This window comes from Nestor notabilis, unplaced genomic scaffold (assembly GCF_000696875.1).
Source record: "Nestor notabilis isolate BGI_N333 unplaced genomic scaffold, ASM69687v1 scaffold7566, whole genome shotgun sequence".
Lineage (NCBI taxonomy): Eukaryota > Metazoa > Chordata > Aves > Psittaciformes > Psittacidae > Nestor > Nestor notabilis.
In genome coordinates, this window is record NW_009932332.1 from 115045 (window position 1) to 135440 (window position 20396).

At 36.1% G+C, this 20396-nt stretch overlaps 1 protein-coding gene across 1 annotated transcript in view; it reads right to left on the reverse strand.

The window, feature by feature from the left end:
* The window catches only part of LOC104407142 (gephyrin), a 131602-nt gene extending 111758 nt beyond the window's left edge, over window positions 1–19844 (reverse strand). Inside the window, exon 1 of the mRNA XM_010016333.1 lies at window positions 19793–19844. The gene's annotated coding sequence lies outside the window, so the exon portion shown is untranslated. The remainder of the gene's footprint in view (window positions 1–19792) is intronic.
* Between the last annotated feature and the right edge of the window lie 552 nt (window positions 19845–20396).

The window sequence follows — 20396 nt, forward strand, 5'->3', positions numbered from 1 at the left end:
GGGGAAGCAGAATGACTAGAAGAGATGCTTGCAAGCTCCTGAACCCCAGGTACTGATACCGTTCAAGCCAGAATGGAGTGACTGTGGTGACTCAGACACTGCTTTTTCTTAATCACAACAGAATAATGGTATTGCTAGACAAGCATAGATCTGAAATGCATGGAATTAAAAAGACATGTCTCTACCAACTCAGATGCTTATCCCATCTAGAGAAGAAATCTTTGCATTTCTTGATGTTATCAACCATAGGTTAATCTTTGGTGAATAATACTGTCAATACAATTGCCTATATAGCTATTCAGAGAAGTAGCTGTTAAGAAGATGTGGCAGCATATTTTGAAGATTCTGAAGATAACTGATTGTAACAGCTATTCTATGGTGAGCACAACAACTCCATAGCTGGAGTCACTACGTAATGGATAGATTTTGCTCATGTAGTGCACTATGATGGTGCTATTCACCCAAAAATCATTGTTCTGATCATCAGTGTATGGATACAGAAAAGCACTCCAATTTTGCCCAACAACATTTACCAGAGATGCCCCTCTTTTGCAACGAAGAAGGCATCTGTACTGACATCTCCACGTATTTGTAGTGGGTCCCCCTAACAGCTGAGAGATTTTAAGATTACTATCAGCTGTATTCGTTCGCATGAATTAAATGTAAGCTGTTCCCAGCCAACCAGTGCATGTACAGGCCATGTGACGTAACAACTAAAGGCATGATCTTATTGTTATCTATGATTGTCCTAGCACTGTTCAGATTGTTTCTCTTTCCTAAATATAAATTAGATGGGAATTATCTGTGTTCATCCTTCTACTGTAGTGTAAAATAAAATAGTATTTGTAGAGGACTCTGAACATTATGTACGAGTTCTCAGAGAAAGGATTCTTGCACAAATCAGTTCACTACATGTGAGTATGCAAAGATATTTATTTTTCCCCAGGAAAAATGACTACTGTTGGCAAGTAAGTAGCAAATTACACAGTACCATTTTCAGATGGTAAATGAACCTTCCAAGGTCTAATATTCAATGCCAGATTTAGTTTCTGGAAGATAGTAAACCATAAGGAAGAAAGCCCCTTTAACCAAAACTAAGCAGCGTCCTTTATTTCTCAAAATATAAAGGAAGGTATGGACATCCTGCTCCAACACATTCTTGTGATGGGAGGTATACAAACAATGAAAACAAAGGTATATGCAAGAAAGGAAAGAAGATTCTGAAACTGATTAAACTGCCTGCCCTTCTCCATTATCTGTTGTGTAGGAGTAATCTTGGAGACTCTGCGTATGATTCCTAAAAGGGATAAGGAAACGATAAAAATCAATTGAGATTTATTGATGGTTCTTAATGCAAAGAACACATTGACAGCTGTTAAAGGCAATGAAAAATAAGTAACTGTGATCATTACAGAAAAAGTATTTTTCCCTACAAGCTCTTGCTTTTTCCTTATAAAGACATAGCTCAATAAAAGAATAATAGAATGAAGTAGTAATAGGCTGCCTTGCTGATTAGGTTATTGCTTATGCCTGAACTCTGGAGTATAAGCATCCAAAGACTAAAACGTAGTGAAAGAACCTTTCGGTACTTGTAAAATAATCCATTACTGAACTTAAAAGGCCATTCTCTTCAAAGGGAAGACCTTTTCAGGATTCTGTCTATGCAAAGTATCTCTGATAGGCCCAAAGGATTATAGCTATTACCCGATACCAGGTGAAAGCTGTTACCATAGAATTTGATGAGCTATCTTCTGCTTCCATTGCAGCTTGCAGAGGTGTTTTAACACTAGCTGATCCCACAGGTTTCAACTGATTATTATACTCAGGAGAAAACTGATGCAGAACAATTTGCATTAGAAAACTTCTTTCTCTAAGAGCTGAAACTTTCTGGTCATTTCTCTGCTGGAATGTTTTTAAAAGATGTTCATTTTTTTCTTAATACTTATGAACAACAAAATTACTTGGAGTCTGGAGGTAATAAAAGCATTAAAAATCCTGACAAGATTTCAAAATCACCTTCCAGCTGTTTCTGCAGCTGGTATAAATGAAGCTAAAATCTGCCAGGATACTAAGGTTGTTCAAACATGCCTTTATGGATATAGAAAATCTCACAGGAAAAAAATATCCAGAATGTCTAACAACCTACAGCATTTTGTAAGAATTTTTTGTATTGTAATCTCCATTGTTTCTAAGGTCCTAAATTCTTGGAAGTTATTTTGTGCTATATAGAAAAATAGGCTAATACTTTGTTATATGACAAGAACTAGATATATATACATAAAAAGAAAAAAAAAGTATGTCCTTCTGAACTGACTGAAGTGGAAACAACTTTGTAAGAAGTCTGCCTAATTTGATGAAGTTGCTGCAAATGGAGCAAACAGAAGCTTAATAAAGCAACTGCTTTACGGAAGTGATCTAGCTCAGTCTAGTCTCAAAATGTTAACAAAGCTATAGAGGACATGAACAAAGTTCAAAGCAACACATGAAAAGGTCTGGAAAAGACAATTCTAAGCAGAATCACTTGTAATCTCTTGGTTTTGTAAAGACAGGTGCCGAACTTCACTTGCTAAAATATGAGAATCATAAAAGAAATACTAATCAGTACTATCAGAATAAGAGAAGTATAAAATGCTTTCTGCTAAAAGAAGAGCAATCCTTACAAATGCTTGCTGTGATCATAGCAAGTCTCTTGACTGCTGCAGAGAATGTCTTGGTATACTCAGAAATGCTTTCCAGGCCCATAATTTCCAACGTGCTGGTTCTATTCGCAATTATTGGTCCTGTGACAGAGTTTTCAAACAAACTACTATTTCCAGAGTAAGAAACGCTTGCACTAAGCATGTCATCTATACACGTACTCCTAACAGTTAATCTCAAATGAATGACGGCTTAATTAATTAAGTGTTCTGGCAATGAATATATTTGTACCATATGCTTCAGTTGCAAAATCAAGATCTGTGCCAGAACCAAAAGCTGCAGCAGTGAGGGAATAGTCACTGAAGCCCTTACAATATCTGTTTCAAGAGGAATGAATGATTTATAACTTCTTAATTCCTTAACACAAGACAAATCAAATCTTAGTGTCCTTTTTACTAATAGCTTTTCTTACAATTTAAGTTCAAAACCCCAAATTATTTCCATTGTACTAATCTTAGCAGACATTTCTCACCGTAAGTAAACCTTTTGAAATAAGTATTTCAAGAAGTGTTCTTCCAATTTAATTTGAAATTGCTTTCACTTTATCTGGTTTATATTAAACCTTCATAACTATCTAGAAGATATTATTTTAAATGTCACAATTAATGTACAGATACCGCAATTATTCACTATACTTTCCTAAAAAGATATTTCGCTCCTCTCCTCCTGTTTACCTTGAAAAAGGATGGAGCCAATATATAAACATTTTTTTTTTTTTGAGTAGTTTTCCAAAAGGATAAGCATGAGGACTCAATAATTATGGAAATGTTTAAGGAGTACAGTTGTAGGTACAGCAGGTTCTAGTGAAAAACGTTCATTCCCATTGTCACTGATGTGCTCAGATCAGACAGGTAGTGGAAGTTACGCATAGAAAATGTCTGCTGCTTCACAGGAACAGAACCCTTCTTGCTAAAGCATGAGTCATTTTTAGAGTTGTGAAACCATGGAAAGCCCTCTGGACTAGGAAGTACTTGTCTGTTATTTTAAAGACTCAAGACAACACACATGGTAACCTTTACGAGAATCCTGAGTTACTTACATACTTGGAAAAAAGGTTGCATAAGAAATAATGAATCTTTTTGACTGAGTATCATCTGCTTTACATACCAGTATTCTACCATATGGTCTGTCACATGAAAATGTTTATGTAAGTATTTTTTGGTTTTTGATTGCAAAACTTACCTTTCTGGACATGTTAAAATCACATTACAGTCATCTGTTTAATACAATTTAGAATAAAGGCATCATCTTGATAATTAAAAATATCACATTGCCCCTTTCAAAGAATTGTATTATCTCCCACACATTCTACTTTGAGGACTATGATGCATACAGTATATGTTATCTCTGGACTACTGCTTTCCCTTGTACAGACAATTGCCACTTTAGTGCTGGAGAATGATGAAGAGCCTACACAGGCATCAGAGTCATTCAGACAGTATTTTTGGTAAGAAAGAGTAGGTGGAATTAGTGGATGAAGGAGGCTATGCAATAAATATTATCTGTGAGCAAGAACTGGGCAATACCCTTCGGAAATTAGGGATCACACAATGTTCTATTTATAACATTTCTAATGTTGTAGTGATCCTGACCAGGAGACTGCTATACATCACAGAGTTAGTGATCCACACAACAGTTCCCCTGCAGCTCCCACAGTAGGCTGTGCTGTGTTCCATGTCCGACGTGGTCTTCAGGTCTGCGTCATGCTGCACAAACCTCTTGGCCCAAGGACAGACTCAGCCATCTCATTGCAACAGAGGAGGCTGCAGGCAGCTCCCACTCAGTACTGGTGATTACACCAGTAAACTATTCCTTCATCTGAAAGTGTAGCAGGAATTTCTCATGAGCGGAGAAATCCATCGAAGGATTGATCCAATGCTACATATTTCCCAGCATCTGAAGCGAGTAAGATTTATTTGTTATCTATATTTCTCCTCTTATTCTGCCTTATTAAAGCAGACATTTTATTCAGCCATTTGTTGTCAGGCCTTTCTTACTGAGATCCAGAAAGAACCTGGCACCATCCCTCTGTCTCACTCCCCTGCCCCAGTGCAGAACAAACACACACCCAGAATTCCCGTTCCAACACCCACCACTTCTGACTCCATGGAAGGAGAAGCCCTTGCTTTTTTCCCTTGCAATTACTAAGCAAGTCTTTTCTGTTCTGTAAGAGTTCTTTCTCCAGGCCTGGAAATATCCGTGAAATTTAAAGATGTTAAGGTTTTGGTTTTTTGGTTTTTTGGTTTGTTTTTGGGGGGGTTTTTTGTGTGTGTTTTTTTGTTTTGTTTTGGGCTTTTTTTTTGTTGTTTTTTAATTCTGCCAAGAGTTACAAGTTGCTGATTAAAGGTCAGATCTACCAGGAATCCAACAATTCTATAGCAGCAATACTCCAAGAGCTGGTACATTTGTACTCATGAATCTAAGCACAATATTTGACACTTCATCCACTTAGAACTTTTGGTTTCGGAGCTGTAACCATCCATACCAATCAACTCTAAAAAATGAAGCCAATTTCCGAACCACTGTAGCTATTCTTTCCTAAATGTCACAGATCATGTAGGTCATTAAGTCTCTAGCTGCTGTTTAAGTTTTCACTTCTGTCTAACCCCAAAAGCAGAGACATTTTTAGTAGGAAACAAAGCATTTTTTTTTGTCTGTCACCCAAATTTCAAAATATCTACAAGAAAATATCATAAAAGCATTGGCTACAGCACATATGTTTATTGTAATGAGCACAATACAAGCCTCTACACAGAAACTCACTTTACAGACAAAACTGTTTTTTGTCAGGCAGCTGCTTTCTATCCCATTCTTTGGATTTTGGCAAATTTGAGTTTCATGTATTTTTGAACCCTTAGGAAAAAAACCTATAATAATAATGATAAAACTGAGGCACACTACCACTTCATTTAAATATACTCAATTGAAGGTCATAACTAAGCAAGTTAACATCTCGCCATCCCCATTTACAGTACTGACAAAAGAACATCATTTTGCTAAGGAAATAATTGCAGGCTAGCAGAATAAACAGACTTCACCCCTTTAGGCTCCTTTTATTATAATGACTTTTTTGTAGGAAGGTATTACGTTTCTCACTGACCTACCTGTAGAAAAATTTTCATCAGTAATCTCTGTTCTTTAGACAGATTTCAGTATTTGAATGAGGTCTGATAAGAATTTGTTTAAATCTTTTGCAAACTCTACTTCCATCACAGAGGAAAATTCTTATTTTCCCCTTTCATTTTTTCAGTTTGACTGTTACGAGATTGTCACGGGTTTAGATGAACTGCAACATAATTAGGTCAGTTTTTGCTGTTGTCAAGACCAAGTCTCTGCTAAAATACTATTTACCCAAATATAGGATTACTTTTTAAAGAGATTACAGTACTAAAATTGTGCAAAAAGTATTGAAATACAAAGTATTCTAAGCACACGCACACAAATATTACATAAAATCTATATCTTACTTCACATAACATGTTTAAATATAATAATACGTTGTAAAAGGGCTTGGGTACCCAAATACATGAAGTGCATTTCAGTTATTTTACTTAAAGCAAAATGGCAAATGCAGGGAAATGAGCCATTATGATTAAAGCTTCATGATGTGTATCAACTATTGGCTGAACAGTCAGAATGTATGTCATAAGTGCTTTCCATGGTTAGGTCCAGAGAAAAGAATTACAGAAAACTCATAATTCCCCTTTAAGTAAGTGTGCACTACTGTTGCTTATTTCTTTTGCTGGGTCTCAGAAGTCAACTCAGTGAGCATATCATGCATGTGAAAGCTTTAATTACACTTAGAGCACAATACTTCAGAAATACCAATTTTTTATTTTTGAAACACAACCATATCTTTGATTTCTCATCTACAGAAGTATTTACAGTTCTGAGCAGTACTTAGAGGCATTTGGGGCTTTTGTATGTAAAGCATTTCTTTACAGTTCCCTGATTTTAAACTCAAGCATCTTTCCTTCAAAACAGCCTGAGGGTAACTGTTGTCTTTTACAGCCTCAAGATACTCTGTAAAACTAAAGTGTTAGCTTCAGTGTCCCAAATGACACTCGGCTTTATTTTTACACACTGCCTTTTTTTATAGCAGTATTCCCTAGAAATATTTATTAAAATATAGAACACATTCCTTGCTCCAAATACATACAGAATAGTTCTACTCTGTTTTATCAAAGAGGGACAAGAATTTTAAAACACCTGGATGGTAAGCTCTTGTCTTCATCAGGTATCCTCAGATACATAGCTTCATTTGCAGATTTCGTTTGATAAACATTAGGTAATTCTCACTAAATTTAAATTATGTTCAACTACTAAGACCACTTCACTGGTGAGGATGTAGAAGATCTTTAAAATGAAAGGACTGAGCAATATAAATTTCCATAGGGGATCAGCCTATTTGTTGATAGAGAGGTTGGTGTCATCATGCTACTGGAAACTGTTACAATATTCGTAATGTTAAAATACAAGGCTATTTTGATAGAGTATAACAACAGTAACAAAGCACAAGATAAATAATAAGAGAAAATAGAAATGTCAGTCTATGCAGAAACAGTGAAAGTAAATATATGCATTACCTCTGCAGTGTCAACATTCCACCTAATCTTGTCAGAAAGATGAGGCAGGTGAAATTGAATGCAAATGTTTCTGACAGAACAATTCCAGAAATCCTTGTGTATTTTTTATAAAAGAATATTCTAAAAAGTAAACTCGGCAAGTACTGCACCTTTACTGAACTCTGACAATTCAGTGGCATTCTCCCTCCCTTGTATATTTCTCTGATGAAAATTTAGTCACATCATTTCTGAATTCCTACTATGATTGAAAGGTACAGAAACAGTAAGTAAAATCAAAATACTAGCTATTTTATGATGGGGGTATCCAGACAAAGAACATATCAAAAGCACAGGAATAATGAAAGAGAAACATTAAACTTTAATTTTGTATTAGTGCTTCACATGAAAAGAATTTTTTTTCTTGCCCAAAGAGATGCATGCTAGGAAAAACTTCCATGGGGTTCTCAAAGATACTCCAGAAGAGCAAATAGTGACTTCAACTACAGCAAATTACATTATGTGTATTGTAATATCAAGACATTCTGTTTAACAAACTACTTAATCTTGCATCCAAATACATAATACTACTGTTGTCCAACCAAATACATAACCCGTGTTGTCTCCACACACCATGGGAAAAATAATTGGCTTTTGTTACAACCATAGGTCTCTGATATAATTTGTCCATATCGATCTCATATGCACCAAATATGGACCCACTTCATTCAGGCAACACCTGCGCCCTGAACTCATGTCTGTCTTCTCCTCACCCTATGGCAGCACTTCTTAGTTCCCTTATGTAAAATCCACGAAGATAAACAGCTCTGTAAACTATGGCTCACACAAAATAAACAACCAGATAAAATATGGTGGTTATCAATGCTAATTAACACAATAAGGCTTTTTATCTCAGGAAAAAAAACCCCAACAATACAAACAAGGAAGCTCTCAGGACAGCTTTTTTCCTCCTGTGTGCTTGTGTTACTGAAAGAGACTTTAGGGGAAAAATTCCTTTTGGCATGTTAACGTACCTGACAGGCTTCCCCACTTGAAACTGTTGCTATATAGTATTTTTGGATATGGAATAGATCTTCTCCAATTTTTTTCTGGATCCTTTTAATAATCTATTGTCAAGAGTATTTTCATTAAGATAATATGTTCAAGTAACATTTCTGTGTTTTTTACAATTTTATAAATACCTCACATGAAATTTTGAAAGCTGGGTGATTTTCAGTAAACTGTATCAGGCATAGAAGTAAACTACCAACTTGACTCGAAACCAAACTTATGTAAACCAAAAGTGTGGGAGAATTCAAAGTGCCTCTTAAGAATTCTATTATTTATGCAATTATTAGTACTGAGCAATCTAAAAAAGCAGGGCTGTTTTTCATTACTTAGTGGTGTGATGTTCCCAGAACCAGTAAATCATTTCAATAGCCTAGACTAGTGGCCTCCAAAGTGTAGTGCATGCAGGATGATGACTTCCTATGACAATGTGACCTGCTTAGTGGATGAGGGAAAGGCTGTGGATGTTGTTTACCTGGAATTTAGTAAAGCCTTTCACACTGTTTCCCACAGCATTCTCCCACAGGTGTACTCTTTGCTGGGTAAAAACAGACTGGATGTCTGGGCCCAAAGAATAGTAGTGAATGGAATAGGTGGCCAGTCACAAGTGGTGTTCTCCAGGGCTCAGTACTGGGGCCAGTTCTGTTTAACATCTTTATCAATGGTCTGGATGAGGGGATCGAGTGCACCCTCAGTAAGTTTGCAGATGACACCAAGTTGGGTGGGAATGTTGATCTGCTGGAGGATAGAAAGCCTCTGCAGAGGGATCTGGACAAGCTGGATTGAGGGGCTGTGGCCAGTGCTATGATATTCAACAAGGCAAAGTGCTGGGTCCTGAACTTGGGTCACAACAATCCCATGCAATGCTACAGGCCTGGGGAAGGCTGGAAAACTGCCCAGGGAAAAGGACCTTTGGGTGTTGGTTGACACCTGGCTGAATATGGGCCAGCTTGTACCCAGATGGCCAAGAAGATAGATGCATTGTATTGGTCTGCATGATCTGGTAACACAGACATGGGTCAAGATAAATGTTCAGTTCTTAGCACTAAGGATGCGGTGGCTAGGGCTAAGGCAAGCATTTTTAACTTCATCTCCACACACTTTGCTCTGATTTTGTTTAGCTAGAAGACATCCATTTGTAGAAGCCTTTATAAGCCAAAATTCCAGCTCTGTGTACTGTCAGAAATAAGATAAGCCTCTTACCCAACATACTCAATAAAACATAGAATCCACTTAAAACTTCCATTTCACATCTGTGCTCAGATACAGCTCATCAGCATGAAATCTCATCTAGATGAATCTTGTGCATCTGAAAAAAAAGCATCTGAGCAAACAAAATGCCTGTAGCCACAGAGTTCAACATGCCTGTTAATACTATTTTATATCATTTCCTTTTGATATTTCATTGAAGGAAGTTTTGCATTGGTTTTCTCTTAAAAACATTTCATGTTTCCTATTCTGTTTTAGATAGTGGACCTTACATGGGATAGGGTAACTAAAGGATAAGGGCACCACAAAAAAAATTATCAGAGAAGTTTAATTAGGTGTAATCACACATTTAAGTACTAAGCACCACTCTATTAATACCGTTTACAAGCTTGCACATCACTGGGAGGCGTGTGCAGTCTTTGGTTTCTTCCTACTGTGTTTTTCCAATCAAGCCATTAAAACACAACATAAAAAAGCATCTAGAGAGAAAAATATACTATGAAAGCAAAATAAACTACACTATTTTAGCAGAATTATCTGTAGTCTACCAGTTACGAATCTTTGTCAGAATAACACAGTCTATTGAACTGGTTCCTGATGGAGAGATAGCTGCTGTTTTATAACCAGATAAGGTTTCAGCTTCAGCAGTTCTAAGTGAATGCTTTCTGTTATTAGGAACTCCATTCTTTTATTGTTTTTCTTCCCTCCTTCCCCTCCCAATCAGTAGATTCTCAACTAATAGGAGACATATATTCAAAGCTTCAGTGCCTTGAGGCTGTCTTACAATTTGCCTAAATTAAGCATGAGAGTTAATTTAAGAAGTGCAGTAGAAATAAGGAAGAATGTTGCTGAAATGCAACCAAATGTGCCACTTGTGGACTTTTCCATCTCAGTCTCTTTATCTGTTCCTCATATGGAAGTGCTTCTATAAATTAGCTAATTTTTATAATCTGACTCTAAATCTTTTTCAGCCCTACTGTGCCATTTTGGTGATTAGGGGATCAGCCCTTCATGAACCATTTTATATGTGTGAGCCTCTGGTGTCCCACCATAACAGAAAAAGTTTTGGTTTATGGTCTTGGTTCCTTTCCCAATAATTCCTCACAGTATTTTTTTTTTTTCCTTCCCTTCAGTTGCTCCTGAACACTGAGCTAATAGTAACTACCTTAGCACACTTCTCAGACCTCAATTTTGAATTGCAAAACTCAAGTTAGAGACCCCTATTTCATTTGTAAATCTAGGATTTTTTCACAACTTCCATATACACCACTTAACATTTATTTCAATTGAATTTCATCAGATGGTTTGTCACCCAATCACTTATTTGCAGTTATACTTAATTTCTCTACAAATAATAATTTTCATAATTCACTAAGACATCACCTGTAAATGCTGTAAAACCTAAGGGTGATTCTACAGGAAAAAAAAGAAAAAAAAACACCTGATCGCCATTCTTCTTATATGTACAGTACCAGTATTAATCTACTTTGACAATCAGAAAAAGAACTTTCAGAAATCTATTTACCACAAGAAAAAAAAAAATCATACTGTAGATGTCCCTCAAAGTCAGTCAAGCCCCTAACCAATTATGACATTACCACTTATGATAAGACAACATTAAAATTTCTTTCACAGATCTCAAGAAAGAGTTACCACAATACATTTTGATAGCGTAAATATAACCAAACAAAAATTAATATAACAGGTCACATGGAAAATTATTAGGGCTTTTATATAAACTTGATTTACTTATATAGTTGCCAAAAGCTATTTGCTGCTTAATGAGGCTGAGCTATATTTTGTCCTCCCATTCAGCTGAAGTGAGTTTTCTAGTGGGAAGAGAAGCCACTGAAAACATTGTCCAGTATACTGGGTCAGATGAAAACCACAAGAACTGTGTTAGAGCAAGGAAGAAGATGCCTCAAGAACTAAGTAGGTTTCGGATGATGATCGATAGAGAGATATGTATTTTGCCAGAATGGAAAATTGAAGAAAGCCAGGAGGAAAAAAAGAGAAAAATGGTTACTATGGCCACAGAGAGAAGCAAAGATATTTTTTATGCTGGAAAACAACACAAGATTTGAAGTTTCTTGTTGCTTATTTCTAGTTTACTTAGTGAAGAATGATTTAATACATAAACAGGATTGTGATTGTGAAAAATCTGATATACATTAATCTCCCCTCGTAAGGGCAACAGCATCTATAATGCTTAAATGCTGGGTAACCAGAATGGCTTGAAAGATTAGCAATATACTGGTTTGTCTTGTAAATTCACTTTCAGCTATTTTTCTTTTTTTAATCTGACTGAAACTTCTCTATTCACAGGAGAACCATAGAACTATTTGGTTTTGCTTTAGAAAGTACATAATAATATTACTTAAGTGCTTTTATGTCACTGGTATAGCATTTCAACTTAAATCTTCCTGCCCCTTCCTTCCCCATGCCGCGATATTCCACGATCTGCAAAACACAGGCTAAAATTCTTTTGGATGTTTGTAAGACCAAGTTTCACAATAAAATAGAAAATGCATTAGTTTAAATCCTTCTCACATTAGAATAGGAATTAATAACAATGCTTCATCATCTTCTATATTCAAGACAGCTTGTAAGAGAAAGGTAGCTTGGTGAAGTGGTGTCTGTCATTTCTGGAGCCATGCAGTGGCCACAGGGCCTAAGAAACGTAAGACAGAAGACAGCAGGAAAACAAAAAATGACAAATCCTATTTTCACATGGAAAATTAATGAATATACTTTTTCATCAGGAGGATCTAGGCATTTGATGTCCTTGCCAGGAAAGCAGGAGTGCTTGCGATGCACTCAGCAGTTCTAATAGTGATCAAAGTTTGATCACTACCAGTAATAAAGAAATTTGGGCCACCCTCATGTACCTGCTAGCATCTCTTCCAAACCAAAAAAGTCAATTGGTCTCTTCAGTGCCAGATGGCAAAAAGAGCATATGCTCAGCTTCTCCCAACCAAGTTGCTTGGTTTATATCATGCACATCTATCAAAACAGTAGAGACAATCAGAAGGCAGAAAGGAAAATGGACTATGTAACTGGTAACGGCAGCAACTGCCTGGGCCTAAAAAAATCCCATCAAATGCCAGGGAACATCCACAAGGGCAGGGCTGAATCCTCTTGTCCAATAATCAGGGAACAGCAAGAGATACTTCAATCATCTCTCACTTTACATTCTTTTTGTATAGATCTTTTTGGTTTTTTTGGTTGAGAGGTCTTTGATTGTACTGAGTATCCGTCATCCACAGATAAGAGAAATAGATGAAAAGCTCCTGCAGTGAGTACTCCCTTAAGAGTTTCTATACAAAAACCTGAGATAGCAATAGCTATAGCATGGAGAACAGTCATGTCCTTTCAAGGAAAGAGTCTCAACCCTTTCAGAGCAGAACAATAAGAAAGTCCAAACAGATACATACAATAACTACTGGCTTCATAGGTGGGGAAAAAAAAATCCCATGATACAAAAGTCATCTTTACGAAACACTCATATTTCACTGGTGTGACAGTATGCCTGGACAGTGGGTCAGGCTTGTGCAGTCGGGCTTGGCACTGAAAACCTAGATTCTACGCCAGAACCAGTGTAATATAGACTGTGCTTTCCAGAAAAAAGGTTAGACTTAAAAAAACAAAGCACTGATAATGCTAATGAGAAGAAAAACTGACATAACACAACAGATAATCAAATCACAGTCAAGTAGAAGCAATATACTATGATGCAATATAATATAAATAGGCAGCTGTTGACAAGAACTAAAAGAATGGAGCACAAATGCATAGCATGGGAGGAGAAAGAGCTATGGGCACATTATCAGTACTGCAAGGGGTGCAAATTTCTAGCATAACTGACTATATATATGTGCTTACAGCATGAATGCATACACACAGACAAAGGAAAGTAATTTTTTTTTTCATATAATGCTTTCCTCAGTTTTGGCACATCATCTCTCACACAAACTTTTCATTCTCTCCAGCACGGAAACAATAGTCTGTAAGACCACTTAAGGATTAACACAGCAAGTAAAAACTCGAAAGTTCTGTCATCTAAACAATGTAATTTACTTTTTTTGTGAGTCATACGTAGCTTAAAAGAATACTAATCAGTGATTGACTATGCTAATACAGAATTTTGAAATCAACTTGTGAAGAAATCTGTACATACATCAGGAAAACTTTAATTAAAGAGAAATATGATGGCACGTAAAGTTGTTCTAATGTAATATGTCCCACTTCTCAATTGTCTGAGCTGGATTCGTAAGAAAGTCTCCTTTATGGAAACCTGCGAACCAAGTAGAAGATCCAAATCTGAAAGTTTATCAGGGATCTCATATACTAAATTGAGATCTCAGAATAGCATCTCTTTTTTGTTACTTGTTGGGACACCTAGGATCATTTTAGAAACCACCTTTTCCTGGCTGCAGGAGAACAATGGAAGTTGTCTACCTGTAAGCTTTGGAGTCTAGGGAGATTCTACTCATTAAACATTCAATTGATAATATCTTCTTACGTCATGCTACTCAGTAAGAGCTCTTGTGCCATGAGTTAGTAATTCTAACCTAAAACGCAGAAGAAGGAAAACACTATCAGAAAAAACAAGAACCAGAATTGTTCTTCCTGCAAGGTAAGTAGTAAAAGCTTCTTGGTGTTTTACATTTCCAGTGATTGAATTGGTGGGATTGTGTATTTTAAACAGCTTGAGCTCTTCAAAAAACTCTTATTCTCAAAGGTCACTGGAAAGAAAATCTATTTTTCGTTTGTGCTGGATCCAAACAGATACACAGAGTGTATTCACCAAATTGTGATGCCTCCCATTAAAAACCTCAGGGAAACTTTTTGTGAAGATCCTCAGCAAATGCTCATACACTTAGCAGATGAACATCAATACAATGATGAAATAAACCAGATTCAGAACTTAAAGTCCTATGCAAAACTGGATAACAGCACATCTCCTTGTTTATGTACGGTGTTGATTCTACAGAAGATGCAAAAATATTTAAACACCCTAACACCAACTACTGAGATAAAAAGCCAGACTTGTGAAGTCCAAATATTTTGAACCACAATTCTGTTCTTATGGACCCACCACCCTAATAATGACTACCTTTCTTTCAGTCATGTTTTTTTGATTACAGGCACTTGTTGACAAATTGCTACTTATTTTTTCCACACATTGATAAACACGAAAATGCTTCAAAGGATCAAGGCCAGTGTCTCTTGGCTGCACACAGAGGTTGCACGAGTTTCATCAGCTACTCCTACTGGAATAAAGAACAGATTCTGGCATACAGTATTATATAGGTATATGACACCACAAGGTCTACAACTTGGAGATGATTTCTGAGAAAGTCTCTGAATAGACTGAAATTATTTGTAATAATTTCAAAGATGCATATTTTTGATGGCAGAGAGTCCAGCTTTCCTCTGAAATGCGTCTGAAACTGAAATCAGCTTACTGCGTTCGTAAGATATTCCTAAATACGACTGCATGGAAAAGTTAAAATCTCATTAATTCTTAAGTCACCTAGAGCAACTGCCCTCTAAGAAGACACAGTGTTCCCCACTTCCCTTCTGGCTAATTCCCCCTCTCACACATTTTTTAATAACTTCCTGCTCTTTAATCTTTATCACCAGAGTCTGTTGCCTCACAGACTGAAGACAATCTGAGGAACGCGTGAGAGCTATTCATGAATAGGATTTTAATGTTAAACAGTGAACACATAATTCTAAAGAAAAAAAGAGAGCTATCATTATTCAGGGGAAAAGGTCTGTAGTCTTAAATGTAGCCTTTAATGCATATGTGCTTTCATTTAAAGAGCAACTAACTATAGAAGAATTAAAGGTGTTTGAGGAGCATGAAGTATGTCTCTGTGTGAAAGGGTTGATAATGGAACTAAAGAAAATTCCCACCTTCCTCTAGAACTACTTTACGTGTAAATTACAAATTTACAACCAGTTCTAAGACAAATTTCTAACAAGATTTCTTAAAATTAACTACCAGAGGAAGCAACCATTTAACCTTGTTCTCTACACTGGAGTATCTGTATCTGTCTCGTACCACAAGTATTACAAGAATGAAATACAATGGCAATGCTGTTCTTGTGCATATCACTTTTATGAATTGAACACCTCTTCCCAAATTCATTTCTTATCCTCACATTATGAAATGCATGCATATGCCTATGTGAAAAGCATATGGGGAAGCACTTAGAAAAGAAAAAAAAAAACCAACAAACCAAAAACCAACAAACCACAAAGCTAAAACCAAGCCACCCAAAACAAACAAAAACCAAAATCATCTCCCTCCATTTACATTCCCTTCTGCTGTCCACTTGCAAATCCTAGCAAGCCACGTATTTTTTTAGAAATCTGTTAATGAGTGGTCTTATTTACTGAGTCTTCCTCTAGCATAACAATCCTTCACAGCATATTTCCTTTGTAGTGACAGAATACTGCAATGAAAAAAGACCATCTCTCATGGTATTATAAACCATAACATGCAAGTGTTGACATATAAAACTATCTACAGGCACATCACACAAACTTTCGCTCATCAGTAATAGTCATAAATGGTTCTTTACTCTTGAGGCAAACTCCACATTGTAAATGAAATTGTATTTTGTAATAACTGTCATTACCTGAAAATAAAGAAGTGTTAAGTTTACCACTATTCTTTTCCTCTCAAATGCAATTGATTTAATTTCCAACCAAAATATTCTTCAAAACCAGTGCTGCCTGATATGCTCACCAGTCCCTATGTCCATGAACTTATATGGCCTGGAAGACCTTTTCTTTAGGCACAACGAGCAAGCCTGAAATCTGTCAGTATGTTTTTGCAAGTTTGAAAAGCTCCTTGCTTACAAGATGAATAATTTTTTTGAGACCAAAAGTCTAGAGAATGTCGAAACAGTGACACTTTCTCAAAATATGCTGTAATTACTATATTTACTGTCTTCATCAGTTCCTGCAGTGTGTTAAAACCAGAAGGTACTGAAAACAAGGTGCCATTCCTTTAACTGGTGTAGAAAAATGACAGGAATGCAGATGGTGGTACATCCATTTAGGCATTCACTCACTTTTTCCTCCTGTAAAAGCTTCTCTTATTAAAGCATTGGTCCTGAAGATCCTGTGATAGAAGACATTTCTACCTTCTAGAAAAGTTTTCAGGGAGGAAACCTGAAATTCGGTGGTATCTTCATATGGTTACCTGTTGAGCACTCACACTTTGGGAACCTAAGCAACTCTGACAAAAATCTAGGGAAGAGAAGTTACATTCCACTCCATTTCAGACACATAGAGATGCTGAGGAACTGTAGTGGTGATTGGTTCCACACAATTCTTCCTAAACTTGTGTCCTGGTTAAACCACAACACCTTGGTAACGTGCAGGAGAGTAGTTAGGGTACGTGCTACCACTTCTACCATAAATACTCCTAATACATATACCTACAAGCACACCAGACGCTACTTAGCTTTGGTAAGTGGGATGCACTCCTTTAATAACAAACAACACTCACCATATACACTCATTCAAAGAAACACAAGCACTTTTGTACAGGCTATATTTTAGATACATAACTCATATATGATCTCACGATACATAAGTACACATAGTAAAATCACACTCACATGCAAGGATAAATATATTCTAAACTCGCCAGAATGGAAACATTATAAAGACATGCTAAAATTTCCTGAGAACTGCAATGTGGACAAATAAATTCTCATATATATATATGAATGTATATATATATATATATAAGTGCATATATATATATATATATATACTTAGAAACATGCATTTCATTAATCTTCTAAAGATGTTGTTTAACTGGCAGGTATATTAAGGCTTACAGAGTTTTTCCTCTTCCATGAACTCAGAGATACGGTCTTTTTACAATGATGTCCTACCTAAGATATAATTACGTGAATTAACAAAATCGATAGATCTGTTTTCCTTATAAATTATTGTGAGCTGTAAAGGAGGTTCATCTACCACCTCTTCTAGAAAATATGCAAACGCTGTCTAAGAGACTTCTTATTTATTTGTCATAGTAATTATTGCTCTCTGCCTGATAAAGTACGCTCCTTTGCCATTAAGAAAGCAGTTTACTTTATAAGGACTATTGGAAAAAATGAATATTCCAACTCCTGTGAATATAATTCAGCAGCCTGTCAAGTTAAATTGGGTATTAAAATGGAGCTGTTCTTCTTGCATATTCATCAAATTAAATCCCATAGTATTTCATGTTTAAATAGGGAAGGGTTAGTTGTGAGGCAAAATAACTGAACTTCTGTGCATGGAAGATTCTGTCCTCTCTACAAGTAACATTCCAATAACATAATTTGCTTGCTCTTTTTTTTCCTCCTCTCTCCTTTTTCTACTCAAATGTGCTTGGAGAACCTTTTAGAAGTTAAGACACCTCCTATATTTACTGCAAGAATACTCAGTCTCCCTGTTTGCCAGCTGCTGTTCAAAATATATATATAATAGAGTACTTTTCCATATTTGATATAGATTTGTTCATTATACTCACTGCTAGTATGTCTTAGCATCTTCCAGTCATGCCTTATTTCATATGAATAACACTTATTTTTTATTGCATTTTCAGATATTCAATCATTTAAGGTGTGAGAGATGGGCTGACTTCAGTCACAACCTAGAAAACCCATTACCTGAAGAAGACAAGACAGCTACCAGAAACAAGCAAAGGAGATTTTTTCCGAACACTTGGAATAGCTCTGACTTAGAAAATAAGATCCTCCTTCCACACTTACATGCTGGCACAACTGAGATCAATGAGAAACCCACCTTTTGCTGTATCTCAAGCACTTAAACACCGGCTGAGTAAGAGTGAGCTGAAAATTCAGAACAGGCCTCTTTAGCAGCCGGGGGGAGGGGGCAAGATGGAGGAAACCACATTCCTGTGACTAGTGATCTTGCCGAATACAGTAATTTCCTAAAAATAAAGTTATTACTTATTTCCCAGCATTCCGTTTTCTTTTGTTCACCGAACTCAGTTTGCACAATAAAGCCAGAAATATCAGCTTCCTTTTCTCCATCTTCAACATTAGCAAAATGTCAGTGGATTTGGATTTCTTATATTAAAGAAGAAAGATTATGGTTTACACTTTTTATAGTTTTTGGTTTTATAGTTTCGGTGCAGTTCTCTGAACATCGTTAAAATATTGCATAATACAAAGAAGTTCTGAAAACCGTCTTTCTTTCCCTCTAATACCAAAGACTAAAGATTGTATCTATCCTAATAAATTGTGCTCCTCTTGATACTTTAGGATAGGAGTCCATGAATCTCAGAGGAGAGAAATAAATTGTGATCAAAACAGAGTGATAACTTTAATTGATGCAGATAAGGGCAGTTGCTGTATTTTCTTACAGTGAGTTTGAACTGAGGAGGAATAAATCCTCACAACTTTACATACTATGAAGTCATATCTAGATCAGATGATTATGCAAACACTTCCCTTTACTAGATTTTAAACTACTCAACTCCTTTTGCACAGCTGAAAATGAGTCCAAGAAACAGCACAATGGATTAAGTAATCAATCTTAATGAGCAAGCAATATGTCAGACTGATTGATTACCAACCAACCAAAGAACGGCTAGACAGACCACACTGCCAGACCTAGGCCAAATTCCCAGCTAGTACCCATCTTTTACTCCACTGAAGAACAAAACTGACACAAATTGATGAAGTCCTTTCCATGAGTGCACTTGGGTAAAGTGAGGTTTTTTTATCATGTACACTGCATTGGAGGTAAACCTCAGTATTTGTTGTGGTCACTGCCCAAAAATTAAAGAGCTTTTAATGATTTTGAGTACCAATGACTTCATACTACCCCCTTTTTAAGACAGATAATATTGCAAAAAAAAAAAAAAAGCAAAAGGACACTATGTTTATATTTATTTCCTGTTATGAAAACATAATGTTCACATTAATCCTGCATCTGTCTTCAGGTTAACAAAACAGAAATATGTTCAATTACACAAGTTTTCGGCATCAATCAAATCCTACTGAAGTCAACTTAAGGTGAAGGTAAACTGCACTTGTAAAAACAATAAAAATTCTATTTTAGATGCCTAAGTATGGATCTAACAATTTTACTTTAGACACTTCCCCCCCCATGATACACTTCAAAGCAAGAAATAACATGGCTTTTTAACATAACATTTCTATAAATCTCCAAGCAAAGAAATTCAATGTTGAAAAGCAGTAATACTGTACCTTGATTTCTTCTATTTCGTCTGGCACTATCTTGTATGCAGATATAGTCCCACCCAACCTGAAATCAGGAGAAAAAAAAAGATATTCTCTGAAATCAGAACAAAAATGTTCTCAAAAGCAGTAACGCAAAGCACAGCATGTTAACAGTGTCATTACTTGTTACAAAATACAAATATCCCTCCTACCAGTTTAGAGGCAAAATGTACTAAGCCCCAAAACAGCAAAAAACCCCCTTTCCTTTCTTTATCCAAAGAAAAATCCTCATGCAACTAACATAAACATTAGAAACAAGGTGTCCTTCACTAGCCTGAAAAATAAGAATGAGGTCAATCCAGCAGAACTACCATCACCAGGATGTTATTCTTTATATTAACGGCCATCAGTCATCATACTCTATGACTTCTTGTTTGTTGTCTAAGTTGTATGGATGAGTTTAAGTATTTGAAACCTGATATGCTTTGTGCTCAGTATTTCACTAAGCTGCTACAGTCTTAAATGCATCCAAATGCAATTTTATTAATTGATTTTTTTTTTTTATTAGACATCTGTGTACAGAACTCACAATCCACACAGACTCTATGGCTTCCGTGTTTGAAAAGTCTCT